Genomic DNA, 22,930 nt, shown 5'->3' with positions numbered 1-22,930 from the left:
CTGGATCGACTGAAGGAGAAAGGACAAAGAAATGGTTGCAGAGGAGAAACGACAAAGAACAAAGTTTTCGCATGGCAAACAATGAAAATGCCCCAAAAAATATTCATTTCCCTAAGTTTTTAGGGCAACGTAGATGGCTGTATTTCGGGCCACGCGGGCCCATAATGCGTACGTGAGAAGGCGATTATGGGTAGTCAATATTTTTTTCGACCACCCATTTTAAACTTTATAATATTGAATGTGTTTAATAATATGCCTAACATAAAATATTTAGGTCAATTTTAATTTATAAAAAGGTGGAAAACAGATTAGTTAATAGGTATTCTATAAACATATATTGGTCTTTTCGTGTGTGGTTATTGGCACAATAGAGGTCAAGTATCGGGTGACACTTTGAAATGACCACTTTTTGACCTTTCGACGCATAACGACCCATAGAAATTGGATCGTTACTACCCAGAAGGCAGATCAATAGCTATAAGCAGTTAAGTCGCATACAAAGACAACCAAAAAAAATAAATTCAAAATCAGATGTACCTGTTTGGGATATATGGGTGTACGAAGTTAGCTATGACGACTACTAATGCTCTTCCCCTACTCGTAGAGAAGTTACAATGAATTGCAAGTGAATTCCTTGCAATTGTGAGAAAATAAAGCCTATCATCACCTAAGCCAAAAGTGACCGTTTTGATTCAAATTCTTGGCATAACGACATTGTGTAATCAAATATGGAGGCCGAGGGTGAACTTTTAATGACTAATTAATTTGATTTGAAACTAAACCAGTTCCCGCCATCACCTATTCACTTTGCAAATTTAATGCATTAGACCTTCAAGAATTAGTAACTGTAGAAAAAATTATTGTGCCATTTTTCATCACAAAAGCATCTTAGCGAATGAAGAAATAAAGTGTAGACAACAAATTAAAATGACATTTTTGGAAGGAGGAATTGGGGAGAGATGGTAACAAAGCATCCAGTTGTAGTCCCCGAAAGGAAGAAGTCACCTAGTTCATGACGTTGTTACTTCATGACATTGCTTAACTATACAGGTAAACACAGAGAAGCGATTATAAGTAAAAATCTAATATAATTTTCTTGCCCATTATGAATTGAAAATCTTTTGTTCTCAATTCTATTCAATTTCAAGTTGAATTTTGTTTATGCAACACACTGAAGCATATTTCTTAGCCTCCTGCATTTTAAAATCATCGAAAATGTTGAAACCCTAGGTCAAAAGCTAGAACAATTCTAATTTAGCAAAAGCTAGAACAATTCTAATTTAGCAGAAGCTTTTAGGTAATTACTGGAATTCTTTGTTAACTAGGTCAAATGAGTAAGCGGGCAAAGGATATGAGGGATCAAATTCAAGGAGCCACCCCACAACCGCAGATTTGGCTAAAGTATGGGGTTATCTTTGACGCCAATCTGGGACATGTTGATATGGATGATTTTCACAAGAGAATTTCAGCTGAAAATGCATTATTGTGGGTTCAAAACATCGTGAGTGGATTACACAGGGCTGATGGATTTCTTATGTTTTTGGAATCTCCCAAACTCATGCTAGAATGTGTCCATTACTATGATGAAGGAAGGAGACTAGTTATCAAAGAAGGAAGGGTGTATGCAGAATTGACAGTGGAAGGGATTAGTAGAGCATTCAACATACCTGTATAGCTAATGATGAATCATTTGAAGGACAAATCTGTAGATGAATTTAAAGAGGCCGAGGAAAAGTGTAAAAGATCCATACACAAAGGTTGGCTAATTGATGATCAAAAAAGTCAAAGTCTGTTTCAAAAATGCCCAAGACTTTATGTAGAAGTGATCTATAGAATGAGATAAGTGATATAGTAAATCTCTTAAGCAGAGTTGCTGGCTTACCCAACTCAGGAATATTCGAATCATGTATGTATGAGTATATCAAGATTGTGAAAGATGAAGGAAAAATGATTCATTGGGCCCAAGCCATCAGCGATTCAATTCATGCATAGATGACTAATATCAGACAAACTAGGCAGTTCTACATGACACCTTATGTAGTGTATTCGTGTGCCAAGGACTGGTGTACTTGGCAATGGATCTGGATAAAATCTTGTATATAAATATTACCTACAATTAGAACTGAAGAAATCAATCAGACATTACTGAAGGGTAAATGATGCATTTGTTATGTGGCTAGTGAACACTATTGAGGGTAATAAGGCCAAGAGAATTTCTATGGATGTCTAAGGTGTAATTTATCTGCATGGGAGTTGGTTCATCCAATTTGCCAAATTTACATACATCCGAGTGGAAGGGTTTACTGGAATGCCTTTCATGTTGCCCAAGTATCCAACGGACAAAGTGATACTACTAGAGTTGTCTCAACAAATAATTGAGTTTTATGTAGAATTTAGAGACCTTGCATAGGGGAGAACGGATGAGATTCCTTATTAAGATGCGGTGGTATAAATGTAATGCCCTTGTGAATGCTAAAGAGTCTAAAAAGGAGCTGGGATTTCTTGGGTCGAAGCCTTTTGGATTAGCAAGACCAAATTATGATACATTCCATAGGATTGAGAAGTAGATTAACAAGAAAAAATACATGAACCTCACTTAGAGGATTACTGGACGGATTGTGTAGATGATCATGAGGTCAGAAGGCATTATCAGAGGTTAACTCTAAACTAGATGAGGACACTTGGTACTCACAGTGTTCCACCACAAATTAGGGAAGATGATGAAAATGTCTTGCATCCCAGTTATGATGGGAGTAGAATGTTTGATCAACCAATATTGGTTGCTAGTAAAACATGGTTGACTCATTGTGCTTAGGCCTTAAAGATTAAAGGCGTAGTTATCACATACCCCAAAGATAGTAAAAAGGACAAAGGAAAGCAATAGATGATACAGATTTTGATTACTGTTTAGTAAAGAAGAACACAAGAGGCTAAGGTAGTGGAAGCAGAAAAGATGGGAGAATCAGAAAAGGAAAACAATTGCTGGGGTGCTAGAACATCCAAGTCGGCTTGTGCAAGCTAATTGTATTAATCTAATCAGCTCACTGTGGGCTATATCATCTAGCAGATGACTTGCCATAGATAGAAATGGTTGCCCTAACATCACCACCAATGATCCAAGGGTCACTACCCACCATTCCGAAAGGAGATGAAAAATGTAAAGGTGTGAAGGGGACTCTTGTCTCAGTATATACTAAAGAATGTTGCATCCCCTCACCCTCAATACCCACCATTTTGCAACCCACAGTATAAGAACAAGAAGTTGAAGTAGAAGAGGAGGCAGCAAATAGTCCTACCACAACAACAAAAGAGTAGAATGCAGGAAACCCGAAAGTGGGTAGAAAAGGTAGAAACTTGCAGTCCACCTCTTCCTAAATTTATTGATCTTGGTGATGACGAGGAAGAAATGTTATAGCTGTAGGATCAATTTTTGAGGCCCAATCCATTCACGTGGGTTTACTTTCTTAAAAAACAGGTCAAGAATTGTAGATAGGCCTAAATTATACAGGTCAAGAAAGACTTGCAGGAAACCTGAAAGGGGGTAGAAAAGGTAAAAACTTGTAGTCCGCCTCTTCCTGAAATTATTGATCTTTAGAATGATAAGGAAGAAATGGATATAGGTGTAAGATCAATTTTTGAGGCCCAATCCATTCATTCGGGTTTACTTCCTAAATAAGTAAGATAGATTCCATTTTTGACAAGGTATTACGAATAAATAAGGAGGTGGCACCTATGATTCACATTAAACAAGTGGAAAAAGTGCCCTATAAGCCCATTCTTTTGGTGATTCTATCTCAAGAGACAAATAAAGGAGCTGATAATAAAGACAAGTAGGAATCTGATCCTGAAAGTGATGGGACTGACCAACAACAACAAGGACTATTAACTGAATCAGGTAGTCCCATAATTGATACAGAGGAAGAAAAAGCCCAACAGCAACAAGAAATCCTGGCCCAATTAGAGAACACAGAACTAGAACAAAAAATTCTTGAGGAACAACAAATACAAAGGGACACCCCTTTGGAAGTAATGAATCGAGACAAATAGAGGCTTAACTGCAGCGAAGTTAGAGTGAAGAGTCAACAACTGACATTCCTAGCTAGCTTGCTACTATAATCCAGCAGATGTGGAATGTACAAATTGTGCCATTAGATTTAAAAGTTTATTCCAAGAAGAAGAAATGCTAGCAAGGCTAGGGTGATGTCCTTGATTAGAGAGACGCCATGGGTTACATAACTACTCAGGTGGCCAATACATTGGTTCAGGAGGATAAAGGTGACATGTTGATGACAGATTATCAGATAACAACAGTCAACCTAGGGCATGGTACTAGAGAGCAAGAAATTGAAGAACTTTGGGCTAATGTAGATGCTATTACCTCAAGATTGGAGAAAGACAAAAAAGTAAAAGGGAGTTAAAATATCAAATTGTCCAGCTGCAAAACTTTATCAAAAGCCTAGTTACTCCAGGGCAAATTATTGAGGACATGCCCATTTACCTAGCCCTTGTATCTCAAGAGCAAACTAAATTAGATAACAAGAAACATGAAGACAGGGTGCTCAAGAGTTGGATTGGAAAGTTATTGCAAAATGGGATGAAATGCTCCACAGGGAGAAGAATGCTGGGGTAAGAAATGACTGTAGTAGCAAACTTGAGCAAAGTGATATAGAATTATTCAGGCTACAGGAAGTTGAGAAATTGGATGATGGGCTACTGTTGAAAGAGGGAATAGTGTCTCATGAAACTATATTCCAAATAAGGTCATAGATAGAAGAGTTGAAACTCAAAAGAGACCTAAGACAGGGTTGCGAGGAAAAAATGGAAAGCGGAAGAGAGTTATATATAAAAAATATGAGGACATAACGATTGTAGAGAAATTAATGGGCCATATTTGTGATCCTGTCCAAGTACATGATGAAGAGTCTGCAATTAAAGAATTCGAGGAAATGTTTGATGCATCACTTCAAAATTCAATGGTTAATTTGAGTGAGAGGATAATGGATCAGGTCAAGGAAAAATTGACTTTAATAGAGGAATATCATAGAGCTATCAAAGGAAGGAAAGATCAATTGACCTCAATCACAAACTTTTTTGGCATGCAAAAATTCAGATGGCTAAAATCTAAAAAAATTGATAGAACTGAAGTTAATAAAGCCCTTGTCGCCTACAATAGATATAGGAAAGCAAGATGAAGTTATAGTAGAAGATCTTAGAGACAACAAATAATGTTAGTTTGTAGGCGTGCTTTGTATGTAACGTTTTAACCAGCTTACTGGTGAAGCCATCTTGATGGATTGCCATTGAGATTGGTTAATTTTCAAGGTTCCTGAAAGCATATGGAGTTTTATGTTTCTCTACCCGTTTATTCCACGTCATCAATCTTGGAGATATTTTGAAAGATTTTGATGCAGATAGTATATGTTGCCAGTTGTCCTATTTTGCAAAGGTCTCAATCAAAAATCAAATATTCTATGTGCCAACTGTAAAATTAAAGTCGCAAAGCTCTTGAGGGATATTCTAACTGCCAGCTAGTACTGATTGTTAAGGTGATGGTGTCATCTTATTGCCACTACCAAATTGCCACTGTTGATTCTTTTTGATGCATTTTGAGCCATAGATTTTTGTGACTTATTGGCACCTTGTTTCTATAAAAGAGATCGAGTCATTCATTTTAAGGGATTAGAAATTGCTGATTACTACCAAGCATAAGCTAGAGAATTGCTAACTTTTGCTTGCTTCATGGCTTCTCTTCATATTCAGTGAGAGCATTTGTCTAATACAGAGGTAGTGAAATAGAGGCTACTACAGGTCATTTCCTAATTCTAAATCTTATGTATGTAAATTTTCCAATCACTGTGAAGTATCAAATAACTGCACCAAAACTTTGGGTGCATTTGAATCATCTCATGGTGTTTGACAAACCTCCTTTGAAGTGTGCATCATTTGTATGTAGTTGTGAACAACTTAGGTAAAATGCTGTTCGATTGAGGTCTCTGTTCATTATTCTGGAAGGATATACATGTGTGATCACTGAGAATTTAAGTTTCTTAACCCTTTTCTCTCCATTCCCTTAATCTTTTTCTTTTTTTAGAAAATCCTTTTAGAAACATAAAATCTCTGATGTCAAATTGAAAATATTTAAGAGAGTCAAGAGAGTTGATGAAGTTGTGAAGATCTTTAGGTGGTTTCCAAAGAATTGATTAAAGCTAAGCCAATCTTTACCAATCTTCATACCTTTTGTCCATAAATCTTCTAAATTTGCAAATTCTTAAAGATGAGTAGATAGTTTTAGAAGTATTGCTCAAGATTATCAATTAATATTACACATGCAGTTAAATAATTGTTGATCCTGTCCACTAAGTGTTATAACCTATCAATCCTATAGAATATCCTACGAATCCTTGTCATTTAAAGTTTGAAAATAAAGATCGCAAAAGTTGAAGTCCCTTTGTGAAACAATAAATACAACGAATCTTGAGTGAACCTAATGTGTCAAGACCTAACAATTGAAGCCTTGGGATTGCAAATTCTATTGAAAGTTGAAGTCTTTCAAGAGAGATAGGATTTAGTTGTATAAAATTTTGTATGTGTTGTGTGTGAATGCAAACCACATCAAATTTACACAAAGCCATACATGATGGACCACTACTTGTGGTCTTTATCAGCTACTTGTTCATTCATTTTGTTGGTGTAATTTATGTCTCATGTAATTACACTTTACTTAAGCTCACTTAGGATAATGTATTTCATAGTAATTTGCATATGAGACATATAGGGAATTACATATCTAGGGAATATGGTTGCAGGAGAAATTCCACCTTTAGTCGAATAATCTATTATTTTCTCCTACCTACCCATACTTACCTTTGCATCTCATTGGGCCACATGTCATGATTGTGTGCTCTCTTTTCCCTATGGCCTTGCCTATATATGTAAGCACATGTACATTGTACTTAGTTGAGCTATTTGCATCTTGATGAGAATACAATTTGTTATTGTCACATAATATTTCTCTCTTATTCTTGTGCTTTCCATTGCCTTTAGATCTTGGCTGGCTACCTTCATAGCCAATTCTCACACATTTCAAATAATTCTTGAATCTTAACCATTAGTTCTTATCATATTCCTCTTTTCTCTTGAAATTATCTTCCTAATATTTAGTAGTTGTTAACTTTTTAGATAATAAATATTCATAAGTACTTGAGGGTAGCAATAAAAATATTGTGGTTGGCATCTTGTATACATTATTTTGTATCTTAAGATTGAACCTATTACCATAATTAGTAATTACAATATATGTAAATTGTCGCAAGCTTCCTTCCACAAGCAGCCTTTTCCATTTGATAGTTTCCATATGAGAGTAACTTGCAACTATACTTTCCCATAGTTTGTGTCCATTCCCTCCCTCTCTTTGCTTTGGTAAGTGTCATTGATACCAAGTCATGATTCTGGTTGCAAATGGATAAGTTGTACTTTGTGAAACACTCTCAATATGTTTTGACACACGAATTGATTCTATGTATGCAAAAGTTGACACCCAACATCAAAATTGATACCTCGAGTTAAGACGGGTAATGTTACAAACTAATGATAGAAAAAAAATTAATGAAGCAGCCAAAAATTTTCAAAATGAAGAACAAACCCCAATTCTGGAAAAATTCCAGAATATAAAGGATTTTTACAAAAATCCTTTCTGGAAGGAAACTTCCTCCAAAAACTCCTGGACACACCCAAAATCAAAATCTTTCCCTTTTTAAAAAAAAACTTCCCTCAAAAATTAAAATTAAAATTTAATTTCTAAATTCAACATTAAAAATTAAATTAAATTTCCAGTCTCATAAATAAACAATTTAATTTAATAATAAATAAATTTGTTTCAAACTTTAAAAAGTCATTCCAAAATAATTCTATTTATTTAATTCTGAATTGATTTAATTTTCACACAAAAAGCATGACACATCAGTAAATCAATCTTTGTTAATTTATTAAGCAAAATAATTTAATTAGATTAACTTATTACGATTGATTTATTATTTTATAATTAAAGGGTACAATATTAATTTAATCCCCTTGATTAACTTTATGCATAACATAACATTAATTATTAAATACACTAAGGTAATAATAATTAATCAAATGTAAAAACAACACTTAGGAATAAATTGATAAATTCAATCAACACATAAAAAAAAACATAAAACTCAACCAAGCAAAGATAAACATGGCCCACAAACTAACATTGGAAAGTTGCCTAAGTGGCGATCCGATATGGTTGACAAACAACTGACAATGCTCTGACATTGAGCAAGGCTAGGTATGACTCTGATGGGCCTTAAGACTATCTCCTCCACTTCCATCGGGATAATTAGGTACGCTCAAACCTGTGAAGCCAGGTGGAGTTGGTACCTTGTACCTGCAATTCTTGCATCACCGAACAACATATATATAGATATATCCAAACACGATAGACACACCGGCAAAGGAGAATCATGACGTTTCGTGTCTCACCGTAGCGAGTGACGGAAAATCATCCCCTCGCATCCCATACAGACTCCACAAATCAATGAAGACAAATACATAATACATCTCATACATAAAGTAAATTTGTTAGTCCATGGTCAGTACACATGAGTAAAATTAACATTTCATCATCCATAAAGATATGATGAATAAGCAAAATTAACATCTAATCATCCATAAGGAAATAAAGCATAAGCAAAATTAACATCTAATCATCCATAAGGAAATAATGCATAATCAACATTCACTGAATCACACACCCAAGCATAGTCCATCATAGCATAGTATCAGAATAAAAATATCACAACATAATGTATCCACCATCCACAAAACTATTGAAAAAGTCAACCATGGTCAAACTAGGTATCAAAATAGTCTGATCAAGGGAGGGGCATTACAGCTATGCTGACTTTAGTCTTTTAACTGGAGATAGAAAGTAGTGCTACTAAGTCAATTAATTTCTTAATGAACTTATTTTGTTTTGTTAGTTGGTAAAACCTACCAAACTAGAATGTAGAGGATTATGGGTTCACAAATTATGTTTAAGAATGTCTTAACAGGGGTGTAGAAGAGACACATGCATATGTGCATGTAAGCTAAGTTGCCGGTTCAGGTTCGAAGAACTGGTATGTTGGTATGGCAAAATTTTGAAAAGGGGATTGGGTTCATCTGGGTTCGTTAGTACAAAAACAATGTATATATATATATATGTATAAAAGCATGTGTTAAGATTAGAATGTATACACACACACACATATATATGTATATGTATACATATGAATATACATATACATATACATATACATATACATATACATATATATGTATGTATGTATATACATATGTATATGTATGTATATATATATCAAAGAAACGGGACTCAGATTCGGCTCAAACTCGGTAAGGCCGACTCAGACTCGGACTCGGAGTCAGACTTGGCTGGACTTGGGAAAGTGAAAAACTCAAGAAATTTAGAGATTTTTAAAGATTTTGGACCCCAGTCTATGTCTGGCCAAGTCTGGCCGAGTCCTGGAGAGTTTGGACCCCAGACTCGGCCGAGTCCGAGTCCGAGTTTGTTGGACTTGTGGGGGGTGACTTGGACTCGGTTTGCCGAGTTTGGGCGATTTCTGGCGATTTTCGTTTCTCTCTCTCTCTCTCTCTATATATATATATATATATATATATATATATAAGCATGTATTAAGATTAGAATGTCACATAGCATCATATAAACAACAAAACCACCATAAACTTATAATCATAGCATCATGATCATACCATCATATACATCAACTTCAATATCAAAATAATAATATCGAGTTCAAGTATCATTGTTTCAACAATTAGATATCTGCTCTAAGCTGCAATTAATAATGTTTATATTAGAGGAAGACCTAGCAAACTGGTGCTCTTAGAGGAAATCACTGCTACCTACCAATTGTACTCTAGTCGATTAACTTGTGTTGACACTTGACACCTCCTAAGCCTTGTGTTACAGCCTTTTCTATGGTCATCTTCCTATGCGTTGTGTTACAGCCTTTTCTATGGTCATCTGGCACTACCATTTTGATTTGAATGTTCTTCACCCCAATGTTGTTCTCTGATCATTACATCAGTAGATCTGATGCCCATTCACATTGATTAATAATGCTCCAGTTTGGGATATTGAGGATATTCAGATGCCCTTGGTGGTACTCTTTTAACATTTTGGAGTCTCCTCTGTCACTTTTTGGTATATAGTAAGGCAAAACCAAACTTTTGGAGGATTGAGGGTATACAAGATTAACTATAAACCCTGTAGTAAGGAGCAATAAGGTTGTTTTTATGTAAGGGCGCATGTTGGTGGTATTCAACACCTTGATCAAACTAGGTGTGTTTTGTAACTTGAAAATGGGTCCTTTGCACTTGAACATGGTTTGCATGCATCCTTCACAATCCAATCCTCACCACAAATTTAATGCTATTGGTCAAGTCAAAGACATATTTGTAAGATTTTGAGGTACCGGCAGATTTCAAATGGCTGATTGCAAAAAAAAAAAATGTTTTTGGGTGCCCGCGCCCAAGCGTTTGGGTTTGCCCTGGGTTCGCCTAGGTTCACCCCGGACAAACGAGCTCGCTTGGGCACGAACCCTGGCCGAACCCATAGGCGAACCGGACCAGGACTAGTAGGAAAACCGAATCGGACCAGTACCAGGCCCTCAGACCTGTGAACCCTACAACTTAGCATGTAAGTGCAAGGGATGCACTACATGCACATATGTAATGTGTCAAGAAACACCTTCTTACAAGTACATTAAATACTAAACTTGTTTGATATGATACATAATGATACATAATGAGATGGTATTCTCAAGCAGCCCTATGCCTTCTAGGGTACAATCTCTAGGAAGTAATCCTAATCAATGGAAAATTTGAGACCATGATAAATCTGAAGTTATAACTCATCTAGTTAATAAGATAAGTTTAACCATGTACCGAGAAAACAAAGAAAGATGGAAACTATGCTGCAGTATTAGCATGTCGCAGTGGTCAAAGTTCACCTTAGGAACTTGAGTGTAAGAAACAAGTCGAGTGGGGTGGTGAATTGTGAGTGCAAGTTTTATGTGTTTGTAAGTATTCAAAACCTTTGGCCAAGGTGGTGCAAGGTTTTGCATGCATCAGTTAGTTCACTTGAACCAGATGCACTTCCAAGTTAGATGGTCGTGCTAGTTAGGAGGTACCTATAGTGCTTGACTGTCTAGAGTCGTGTAGGATTCAAAACACTAGGCTCAGATGGCAATTAGACCTAGTCCTGTGTCTATACCCTCGTGAAGGGTAGGGCCACTTCCATAAGGAAGGTGTGCGAGGGACCGCTAGGTCTATGGTTGGAGGAAAGGCACCTTGATGATGCTCTCCTTCAGAAAGATCAAGCCAAGACTTGTATGAACACACCAAACTAATATGCAATTCATTGTAGTCTCTTAACTCTTTCTTTGCTTTTCTTTATTATGCAAAATGTTTATTAAATGAGAATTATGATTTAGTGATTTAATGTTAAAGGAAGATCATGCAAGAGAAAGATAGATGTTGCTTTTGAAAAAAATTGTACATGAAATTAGTAGCACTTTATTTTATGCAAGTTAATTTTTTTTTAAATATGTTTTAAATTTCTTCAGTAAGATAATATGTTTCATATGGTATCACTATGCAATATCCTTCATTATGAAATTGACCTTTCTCTACTCTAACCTTACTGCTCACTGCCACCTTGGTTATCACCTTTCACTGTATATAGGGGTCCTCAAACATGTAAAGACATCTTTTGTGACCTTGTGACTGTGACTGTTAACCACCCTTCTTAATCTCTGCTCATGACTGTCATCTAGCTTTATTAAAGACCACTCCCTCCAAGAAAATACTTGAAGTGATCTCCTTTGGTGGTTTGGTATCCCATCCATAGCCCTTCTCTTCTTTTTAATAGTCATTGAGGGCATATGACTGTCACAAATAACCCTGTCTTTTTTCACATAACAGTCTTTAATTTCAATGTACCCTTTTGATGAATTTGAAAGGAATTAACAGCCAAATAGTTCACTGTCTTCTGCAAATACTGTAGCTCTTGTAATTGTTACACTGTCTTCATGTATATTTCCTTGTCTTTCAGCCTCTGTCACTTCGCATTGACTGTCATTCTGCATTGTCCTTTTCTTGTAGCCTCTTGAATTTGACCATAGATCATCATGCTACTTGGTATCCTTTGATGAAGATTGTAGGTCCTTTCCTTGGAACTACTTACTTCGGCCTTTGATGCATTTTGAGCAGTAAGCTGTCCCTTTCTAGCCCTTTTGATCCTTAAATACCATCATGCCACTTTGACTGCCACTAAGCCTTCTTGGCTATCAGTCATGTAGTCTCTGTTATGGGCAGACTGCCACTAGATGCTTTTGACTATCCTCTTTTCCCTCATTATGCTCTGCTCTGTCTCAAAATAACTGTGGCTAAGTCCTTACTGTCCATAGCATTTCTCCTTAAATGTCACCTTCGTAGCAGATTTGTTCATTGTAATTAGGTCTTATAGAACTCTTGAAGCTTTCCCATTGATTGTCTTCTCAACAATTACTTGATCACTGTCATGATAGATTTACCAAAATCAATCATACTGAAGTTATACACATGCTATCTGAAAAGAGCAGCTTGTCTTTGTGCTCACTGCCCTCTCCTAGCCTTTCATAGATGTGTCATATCTTCCCCTCAACTATCATGGAACTCCTAACGTTGTTCACTATCCTATACTCTTTTGTTGTCCACTGCTCTGTGGCTTAGGACAGTCACTTCAAGACTAGGTTTGTTCCTTGCCAAGCATGATCAAATGCTATGTTATTGCTCTAATGAATGCTTTCTCATTTGTGAGTGCCTTGTTTTGTGCTCTTGACTAACTTTTGTTTGGACTGCTCCACTGTCAATAGGACTGCAAACTGTCCCTTAATTATCTCATAACCCATCTACTCTCTTCTAATCAAGATCATTGCATTTCATGCTTCATCAAGGGTTTTACTCAACCTTTGAAACTAATGCTCATTAGCATTGCTGCTGCTGCTTTCTGTGACTGTATTGTGCTTCTATGGAGTGCCCTATACCATGCACTAGACTGTCCTCTAACCCTGTCTCATTGTTCAAAAACAAATAGACTAATCACTTTCTTTTATGACTATATGACTGCCCGTATTAGCTCCATATCCTTTTGACTGTCACTTAGCTCTGCATTTTCTTTGGATGGTGATATTTGATGAAGAGACTGTCTTCTTTGTTGCCGACTGTCACCTTCATGCAAGCTGTATTTATCATGGATATCATGGCAAAACCTTACATAATCACTATGTTCTTCCATTTAATGAAGACTAGGTCCTTTAAAGCTTTAGACAAATTCATCTATGGCATTCACAAAGGTATTTGGGTGGACATGTATTGCTCTTTTGATTGTTCTATGCATGACTACCATTACTCAAGATCTCTCATATCACCTGTATCTCTTGTATCCTGACATTTACTTTTCTCTTCCTGCTGTCCTATTGTGGACTGTTCTATCTTTCTCAACCCAATGCTGCTCTCTATATCACTCGCGGAGAAAAGATCTTGCTGTCCACTTGCTTCATAACAGTTCATGGCATAGTAACTGTCCTATGCTCTTCAATTCCAACTGCAATTTATCTTGTCTCTCAACCTAAATCATTTTGGAGCTCTATTTCCTTGAAAAACAATATCTCAAGCTTCCCTTATGACTACTATCTAATGAAGAACAACTAACAGTCTCCTTATTGACTGTCAATGTAGCAAAGTCATATTCAGGCCTGCACTTTAGTAATCACTGTTTAAATTGGATTTGTTATGAAAAATCATGACTGAGCCTCTTTGGTTGCCAATACCCTATTACGTCTTAGATTGACATGCACATAATGACTCACTAATCCCTTGGATAATGCTGTTGTACTGTTGGCTCCTGAAGCTTCATATCTATCCCTTTATATTAGTGATTTGATATTGTTACACAATTACATGTTGGTATAGATTATCGCTGTCTATTCCCTTTTGATATAGACAGTGCATAGGTCTGCCATACTTATGACTGTCTCATTGGTTGCTTTTGGATATGCCTTGCTGGTTGGGTCTCTCTTTTCCATGGGTCTGTCATAACAGTGAATGACTATTCTTTGCCTCTTTATGATGCATTTGTTCAGTTGATATGGCAATCGTTTCTCTTTTCCCTCTTTTCTTTTGTTCTTTAGCTAAAGCTGCTTCTTTTTACCTCTTGGATACCTTCTTTACATTGCTAGGGGTCTTTGCATTTCCAAGGACTGTTACCTTGCTTTGGTCTCTGTCATGCAATATTAATCATGTAGATTAATGTCTCTCCAACATGTCAGTTGATCTTAACAAAACATATGCCCTGTCCTCCTTCACTCATACCAAAACTACCTTTCCTTGGATTGTAAACCCTTTGTTGCTTCATGTTTTCATTCCTCATCATGCCTACTACCTTTATTACTGTCATTGTACATCTTCATCCCTTTTTATCTCTTATATTTCCTCCTCGTAGTATTAAAGACTGCTTTATTCTAAAAAAGGGACTGTTCTTTTTTATTTTTTGGCATTGATGCATCATAGAGAGTCGAGACTGAGGTTTGACAGAATATGAGGAGATAATCCAAGATTTAAGTTACAGTACACAACAAGAAATCAATTTTCTGCAATGAGAGAAGGATAATGGCGAGATTACAGACCTGGCGTGAAAATAGTATGGCAATGTATCTGAAGACTTCTTCCACTTTCTCTAACACATGCTTAATCTGCTCAACCGCCTCTTCTTGTTTGTGGCTGCCATTATAGTTTTTCTCAACTGAAGGAAGACTAGGGGTTCCTCTTGCGTTGAAGCTAAATGTAGCTGAACCTGAGTCAAGCTTGACCCAAGAGTAGTTGGGCAAATATTAACTTGTTTCTGCACTTTTTCCTCCAAAAGCGCTTAGGGCTGAATGTGGACTCCTCTTAAGACTAAGTCTAAACCCAAAAATCACATGAAGAGGCATGCTATGTAAACTACAACCTTTTTTAAGGCTTTTCTCTCCCTTTTTAACACCAGACATTTGACCGTTAGATTTTAAACAAGCAAAATTCCACATATAAAAATGTGAAAGCAAGCTTATTTAACGTATACAAAAAAAAAAACTTCATTTGGTCAAATAAAAGGGTTAAAATAAAAGACTACCTATTTAGGTTAAAGGTAAACTAAAATAGTTATCAGTAAGTTCTTAGTTTACATCCCTAGACTAAGACTTCTATTTCCACCATATCAGTACTGAAATTGGATTTTGTACATCTATGATTGCATCTAGCCTGACATATGCATTTCTAAATTTCACATTTTGTTGATATCAATTCATATCAACATGCTTCCAGCATGATGGTGCTGGAATTGGGCTGCAGTTGTCATGATGCTTAAATTTAAATGGGACGGCAAAACAACAAAGGGACGTGTTTTGGGGATGGCAGGGGGATGACAATATATATATATATATATATATATATAGAGAGAGAGAGAGAGAGAGAGAGAGAGAGAGAGAGAGAGAGAGAGATTTCTACAAGTTAATCAACATCAGTTTAACAGCAGCATTATAGCATGGCATTGCTATAATGATGTTTGTAGAAGCTTGCATGTCAACCACATTCCAAAAATAAATTGTTTCTTTGTACTTCTCACACAATACCACACTGTACCAGACCATGGCAGATGCACCTTTAATGTCTTTTGCAATAGACAATAATAACAGACTCCAATATCATATCAAGAATTGTGAAGTTTTATGCTTTTTTAATTTTTAACAATGGAATCAGAAATCCAAATTATTGCTGTTAATATTAAATAATTTATATCATTAACTATGAATCTGGATCATTGTATATTTATTTTTGTTATATATAGTTGTTATTTCTGTCATGATTAATTAAATTGCTGTTATAGTGCTGTCATGGCATATTTAACAGTTTTTTTAGTGTTATGAACAATTTTTTTAAAACATTATTTAAAATTGCTTTTCAACAGGGGACACCAAGCATCCCCTGTGTATCCTGCCATCCCTGATTTTGGGGACACATTTTGGAATGTTTCCACATTTTCTCAGTTGGGGAGGATGGCCAGGGGACGTCTGCTAAAGTCCCCCCGTCCTCGAAATGCCTCAAAAGACAAGAATGATTGTTTAGGGATGGGGATGCTTCCCTATGTAACACAACTTCTTATCCTTATTACCTCAGGATCATAATAGCTCTTTGCAATGGTGAGAAATTACATTTGTGCAATATGCCTCTTGTCTATTTCTTCCTTGGTGAGCTTTGCTTCTTGTTGAGCTGCTACCATTTGAACTATAGTCTTTTATTTTACCTACAATCTTAGTTGCCTTTACATTCTTGGTATGCTACTCTAGATTCTTGGGGTTGATTTGAGGATGTTATCTACCAAACCATCCTAATGCCCCACTCTTGTTGCAATGTTCATAGCAACAATATTTCATTCCAATACTTTTTGATAACAACTTGCTTTACTATTTATGTTGATTTCAAGTGTGACATTCACAGCCTGCTTCCTCCTTGAATTACTTGTGCTGATTGGTGATGTATTTTTTTCTTTCCACACATGGCTACACAATCATTACTGATTCCACAAAACAAATAAGGATATATTGTCCAACAATAAGATGTTACATGGTCTCTTTATTTACAATGGTAACAAACAGTGGCTGATCAGTTTGCATATCATATTGGGCTTCCATCATATTTGTTTTCACAAGGTTGAATTGAGTGGTGATCCTCATCTTATCTTTTGGACTGGTGCCCTCTCTCTAGAGATGGTTTGCATTATTTTGTGATGCATATTCGTCTATTAGACTGCTGCTATTCTTTTGTAGATGTTTTGCACTCTTCCTGGATGCCTTTGCCTTTATTGGACTGTTGTTGTCTCTTTGGACACATGTCGCTCTCCTCCATCATACTTTTACCTTGATTGGACTGTTGCTATCTCTTTGGAAATGATCTTGGGAGTATTAACACCAACCTTAAACATGTCTTGTTGTGGTGGTGGCTTGGACTCCTCTTATTAAAGATAATTTTATTCAGCTTCCTTGAGTGCTTTCCAATCACTTCTTTGTCCCTAACAACCCCAAATCTGCATGTTTAGGTCTCTCTTCAAACTCTATTGGATTCTCATTCCTTAGCGATGCTTGCCATGATTTGTCCCCTATAAATGATACATTGCATCATTTCAATTTAATTCTTTATGTATACTTTTCAAAACTACCACAAGTTATATTCAATGCTTCATTGAACGAAAGAGCATGTGATGGGGTGCTTATGAAATGTTCCCCTTAGTTTTTTTCAATTTTCAAACACAATAATTTCACCCATTAGCGTTAGCAAGATGAAATACTGAGAGCAATACATGTTGGCGGTTAGACCAGCCACTTCCACTTTTCAGAGGGATAATGAAATATTGAAGATTAAGCAACTACTTGGCGGTATAACCAACCAATAACAAAGCCAAGAATACTGAGATTAAGCAAATGACAATCACTCTATCACTTTTCAGCGAGAGGACTAGGAATAACAAAACTATCACTCAAACCACTTTTTAGCGGGAGGACTAGAAATAACAAAACTATCACTCAACCACTTTTCAGAGGGAGGACTAGAAATAGCAAAACTATCACTAAACCACTTATTCAGCGGGAGGACAGGAGTACAATATGAAATAGAGATAGGTGGCGAAGCCAGCCTCTTCCACTTATGCAATGGGCAATACAAGAAAGTATAATGTAGTATGAAATGGACTGTTTCAGTACTATTGAATACATCCTTACAATGGACAACTTTGCAAGATACTGTCAGTACATTAAAGCTCCAATCTCTAATAGATATAAGAGGGTACTCCAAGAAGCTACAAACAAGAAAACTGGAAAATACAAGCTAAAATGAACACTTTACCAAATTTGCTATAGCACATCAACATTGCCAAAAATCAGACCAGCAGCAATGTGAAGTCCATGTCTCCTTCAAAACACCTTCGAATGGCTCTAAATCAATGGTGAATGAGAGCTAGGAAGGGGACGCGCAAGTTCCAACCAACAAACTAAGCCAAACAACCTTAAAACTTTATTGCATTCTTCCCAATGTAACTTCAGCAAGGTATGACCTGCCTGGAGAGGAGCGATCTGCCTTAAAAATCAGACTGTTCACTATAAATCATGAGACTCATCAAGAAAGGACACCTAACATAGAGGAATCCAATGAGCCATTACCTAGAACGATCAAACAATCAGTCGGACGGATATGAATGAATAACTGCTACAGCCATGACACAATCCAGCAACATGAAAAATGTAATGTCCCCAAGTAAGTTTAACCATTTAAGACATCATAAATTCTATATTCTCAAACAAAGAGAAAAATAAAATAGAAATTAACCTCAAGGTGGAGTTCAACTTTAAACCTTATTACCAATGTAAGTTTGGAAAGGATTACGTTCCTGAATAGGATGCTTTGATACCTCAGCGTGACGACTTCCGTCAGAGTTTTTGGATCCAAGCCCAGGCCTAATTTTGGGACGACACCCTCAAGGACTTATATGGGTCGCTGATCTCTACCCATCTTGAGATAGACGCCCAATGGTTTTACATAGGCCTTTCCCTATTCATTCATGCAACCCTCCTACTATACTAACTGTTAAGAAATTAACATTTGTTCTTGACTTAATTAATTGTTCTAATTTGTTTATTTGCCAATTTGTATGATTAAATTAGATAGTTTATTGCTTATTAATATATGTGACACATATAAAGAATTAATCTAATAATCCACTGTGAATTTATATAAATGCAGATATATTTCCTATGCTACAGTTCTATGCGTAAGGATGGCATATTATGACTCATTTCATTGGTTACAAATTATAACTTAAACTTATAGCTTTTGTCTTATAAATTAAGAGTGTATAACATTATGCAGTATTTATGATAACTTAATTTTAATCAGTATCTTGCTGTAGGCGTACGTACCTTTGGTATTGTATGCGGAGTAGGTAGAATGTTTTGGCTAACGTTGTAGTAGAGTTGATATTTTATGTGGCGGAATTCCTCCAGACACTCCTTTCCGATATCCCCCATAAATCCTCCTAGTGCAGGTTTCTTCTACTTATATTCATTCCCGTGTTTTGCCAAAGCCACGAGGTTACCAGGTGTGCCCGTTCGGTTTGAAGTGTTGTGCGTGTACCATCCGAAGAGGTGTGCCCACTCGACAATACCTAATTCGATTTATATTGCAATCGTTGATTTGTAATACGATTAATGCTATCGTTTGGTGATTACCGTAAAACACTATTCGATTCATCAAATATGAACATGTAAGTATAACAATTTATAATAATATTATTATATTATTATAAAATATAAATATATGTAAGTATGATAGTTTAATAATAACAATGCTATTATATTAGGAATCACATATAAAATATTATATTATCTCTTGTAAATAAAATTTATATTATATTATAATCAATTCATAAATTACATATGGGGGTTATCACAGTCCACCCCTCCTAAATTTGCTTGTCCTCAAGCAACTTAAGGTTTGGGTGTTCAAAGATCTCTGCTCCCTTCGATGATGCGTCTTCTTTTGGTAGACCCCTCCACTTGATCAAGTATTCCAGAATGGTCTTGTTGCTTAGTCTCTTTTCCCTCATGCTAAGAATTCAGTCAGGTTCTAAGATGAGTTTTCCCTCGTCATCGAGCGAAGGTAGTTCCTTGCATGGTTCAATTTGTTGATTGAGGACCCTTTTAAGTCTGCATACATGAAAGACATTATGAATCCTGCTGTGTTCGGGTAGTCCTAATTCATAAGCCACTTCTCCAATCTTCTTGAGGATTTTGTACGGCCTGTAGAATCGTGGTTTCAATTTTTCTGCTCCATTGGTTTTAATAGTTCCCTATTTATAGGGTTGTAACCTTAAAAATACCCAATCTCCGACTTCAAAAACTTGATCAGTCCTGTTTCAGTCAGCCTACATCTTTTGTTGGCTTTGTGCATGGTGAAGGTTATCTTTGAGTACTCATAATATCCACATTTTGTTGCACAAAATCCTTGGCTCCTGGTACCTTGCTTTCTGGAAGGATTAAACCTCCGAAAGAAGAGGCTTCATAACTGTATAGTGTTTTGAACGGACTCATCCCAATGGATAGATGATGTGTGGTATTGTAACAATACTCACCCAGGTGTAGCCATTTTACCCATGCATTTTGTTGCCCTGTGACATAGTTCCTCAAATAACCTTCTACCCATTTATTTACGATTTCTATCTGTCCATCAGTTTGAGGGTGGTAACTTGTGCTAGGTATCAATTATGTCCCTGACAAACGGAATAATTCTTGCCAAAACATACTCAAAAATCTGCTATCTCTGTCACTAACAATATTCCTTGGCAACCCATGTAGTTTGAATACTTCTTTGAAGAATACTTCCGCAACTTGAGGTGCTCGGTATTTTGTAGATATAGCCATAAAGTGTGAGTATTTAGTCAAACGATCCACTACCACATATATGCAATCTTTTCCTTGAACCTTGGGAAGGCCAACTATAAAATCTATGGAGATACTTTCCCACTTCTGATCGGGTATTGGTAGTGGTTGCAACAATCTGGCGGGATGTACTTGTTCTGCTTTATTCCTCTGGCAGGTCATGCACTCTTGAACATGCTTGAGTATGTCCTTTTTAAGTCCCTTCCATGAATAACTTTCCCTTACTTGTTTGTATGTTTTGTAGTACCCTTGATGACCCGAAAGGGGGCTGTCATGAAATTCTTTAATGATGGTTGTCTTCATTTTTGATCCCAGAGTAAGATATATTCTGTTTTTGTGTAAGATCACTCCTTCTACCACCTTATGATCCTCTGAAGGCATGCTTCCCTCCATGATTTCGTTGGCATGGGGATCTTTGGCATATTCTGCAATGATGGTGTATTTCCAATCTGGTGTGACGTCTGTCAGTGTACATAAGTATGGCCTTCTAGAGAGTGCATCGGCTACAACATTATTCTTCCCCTTTACATATTCTATATCAAAATTGTAAGCTTGTAGTTTGCTTACCCATTTTTGTTGACGATCGTTCAGATCCTTTTGTCTAAGGAAGAACTGCAAACTATTATGGTCCGTTTTCACCAAGAATTTACCACAAACTAGGTATTGCCTAAATTTTGCCAAGGCATGCATGATTGCCAACATCTCTTTATCGTAGATGGAATAGGATTTTTCCAATGGGTGGAGTTTCCTGCTCTCAAAGGCAATGGGATGTTTGTTCTGCATTAGCACTGCATCGATGCCTTCCCCTGATGCATTACATTGTAATTCAAATGGTAGAGAGAAATCAGGGACCGCCAAAACTGGGCATGAACTCATGGCCCTCTTGAGTTCTTCAAAAGCTTGTTGGGCTTGCTCATTCCATCCAAATACTCCCTTTTTAGTTAAGTCTGTAAGGGGTGCTGCTATTTTTGAGAATCCCTTTACAAATTGTCTGTAATAACTGCAGAGTCCAATAAATCCTCTGATTTGGGTCAGCGTTTTAGGTTTAGGGCATTCCTTGATAGCCTTGATTTTGTCTTCATCAACACTTACTCCGTGCTCATTGATTTTGTGGCCTAAGTACAAGATCTCCTTTAGCCCAAAGTCACATTTTGATGCTTTAGCATAAAGTGACTCTTGTTCAAGAATTCCCAATACTTCGTCAATGTGTTTAAGGTGATCCTCCCAAGTTCTGCTATATATGAGGATATCATCAAAGAATATTAGCAAAAATTTTCTGAGTTGCTTCCTGAAGGTATGGTTCATGCAAGATTGAAATGTTGCTGGGGCATTGGTTAAGTTGAAGGGTAGGACGAGGAATTCAAAGTGCCCATAGTGGCATCTAAATGCTGTTTTGGGAATGTCTTTCGTTCTCATCCTAATTTGGTGATACCTCGACCTTAAGTCAATTTTTGAAAAGTACTTGGCTCCATGTAGTTCGTCTATGAGTTCATCCACTCTAGGAATAGGGTATCGATTCTTTATGGGTTTCTTGTTCAGAGCGCTATAGTCAATACACATCCTCATTGTTCCATCCTTTTTCTTAACTAGTACCACTAATGATGCAAATGGGCTAGAACTGGGCTAGACATGACCCATTTCTAGTAATTCATTTATAGTTTTCTCTATCTCCTCTTTCAACTTTTGTGGGTGCCGATATGGTGTGGTGATTACTAGTTGGGCTCCTTTCTCCAATTCTATAATATGTTCAAATCCCCTTTTTGGTGGTAATCCGGGAGGAATGTCGTCAAAAACCTTTTTGTGCTTCCTTACGATGGGTTCTACTTCTATATGTGTCGTTTTCCCTTGAGGCATGGCTTGGTCAAGGATTAGACATTGTGCTGCCCATTCTCCTTGGTCTTTCCTAAATATTTTTTCCATCTTTTTACAAGAGACTATCTTTGGAGATCCGTTGGGTAACCCTTTTAGTATTACCTCCTCCCCTTTGTGTAGGAAGCGGATTGTGAGATTTGGTAGATCAAACAAGAAGCATCCCAATGAGTAGATCCATGGAGTGCCCAATATTAAGTCATAATCTAATGGAACCACATAAAAGTTTGCTTTAATAGGGTATGTCCCTACTAGCATTTCTAATTGGGGAACTGTTGTGACCTAATCACACATCACCCCATCCCAGATAGGGACCCCCTAGCTTTTAGGCCCTTTGGGTCGTTTGGTCTTGGTTTTGTTTGTGTGTGTTGGTAGCAATCTCTTCAATCTCTCCGCTTTGCGGATGTTCGGAGGTCAGTTAGGTTTAATTTGCTTCTCTGTCGGGCGAA

The 22,930-nt window shown here is 36.7% G+C and overlaps 1 long non-coding RNA gene across 1 annotated transcript in view; it reads left to right on the top strand.

Annotated features, from left to right (window-relative positions):
• The first annotated feature begins 886 nt into the window (after nt 1-886).
• LOC131874504 (uncharacterized) overlaps nt 887-22,930 on the top strand; it is a 78,344-nt gene continuing 56,300 nt past the window's right edge. Inside the window, exon 1 of the long non-coding RNA XR_009371855.1 lies at nt 887-1,050. This is a non-coding gene — a long non-coding RNA (uncharacterized LOC131874504). The remainder of the gene's footprint in view (nt 1,051-22,930) is intronic.

This window comes from Cryptomeria japonica, chromosome 3 (assembly GCF_030272615.1).
Source record: "Cryptomeria japonica chromosome 3, Sugi_1.0, whole genome shotgun sequence".
NCBI classification, from domain to species: domain Eukaryota; kingdom Viridiplantae; phylum Streptophyta; class Pinopsida; order Cupressales; family Cupressaceae; genus Cryptomeria; species Cryptomeria japonica.
The sequence above is the reverse complement of the archived record's forward strand: the minus strand, read 5'-3'. Positions and strand labels throughout refer to the sequence as shown.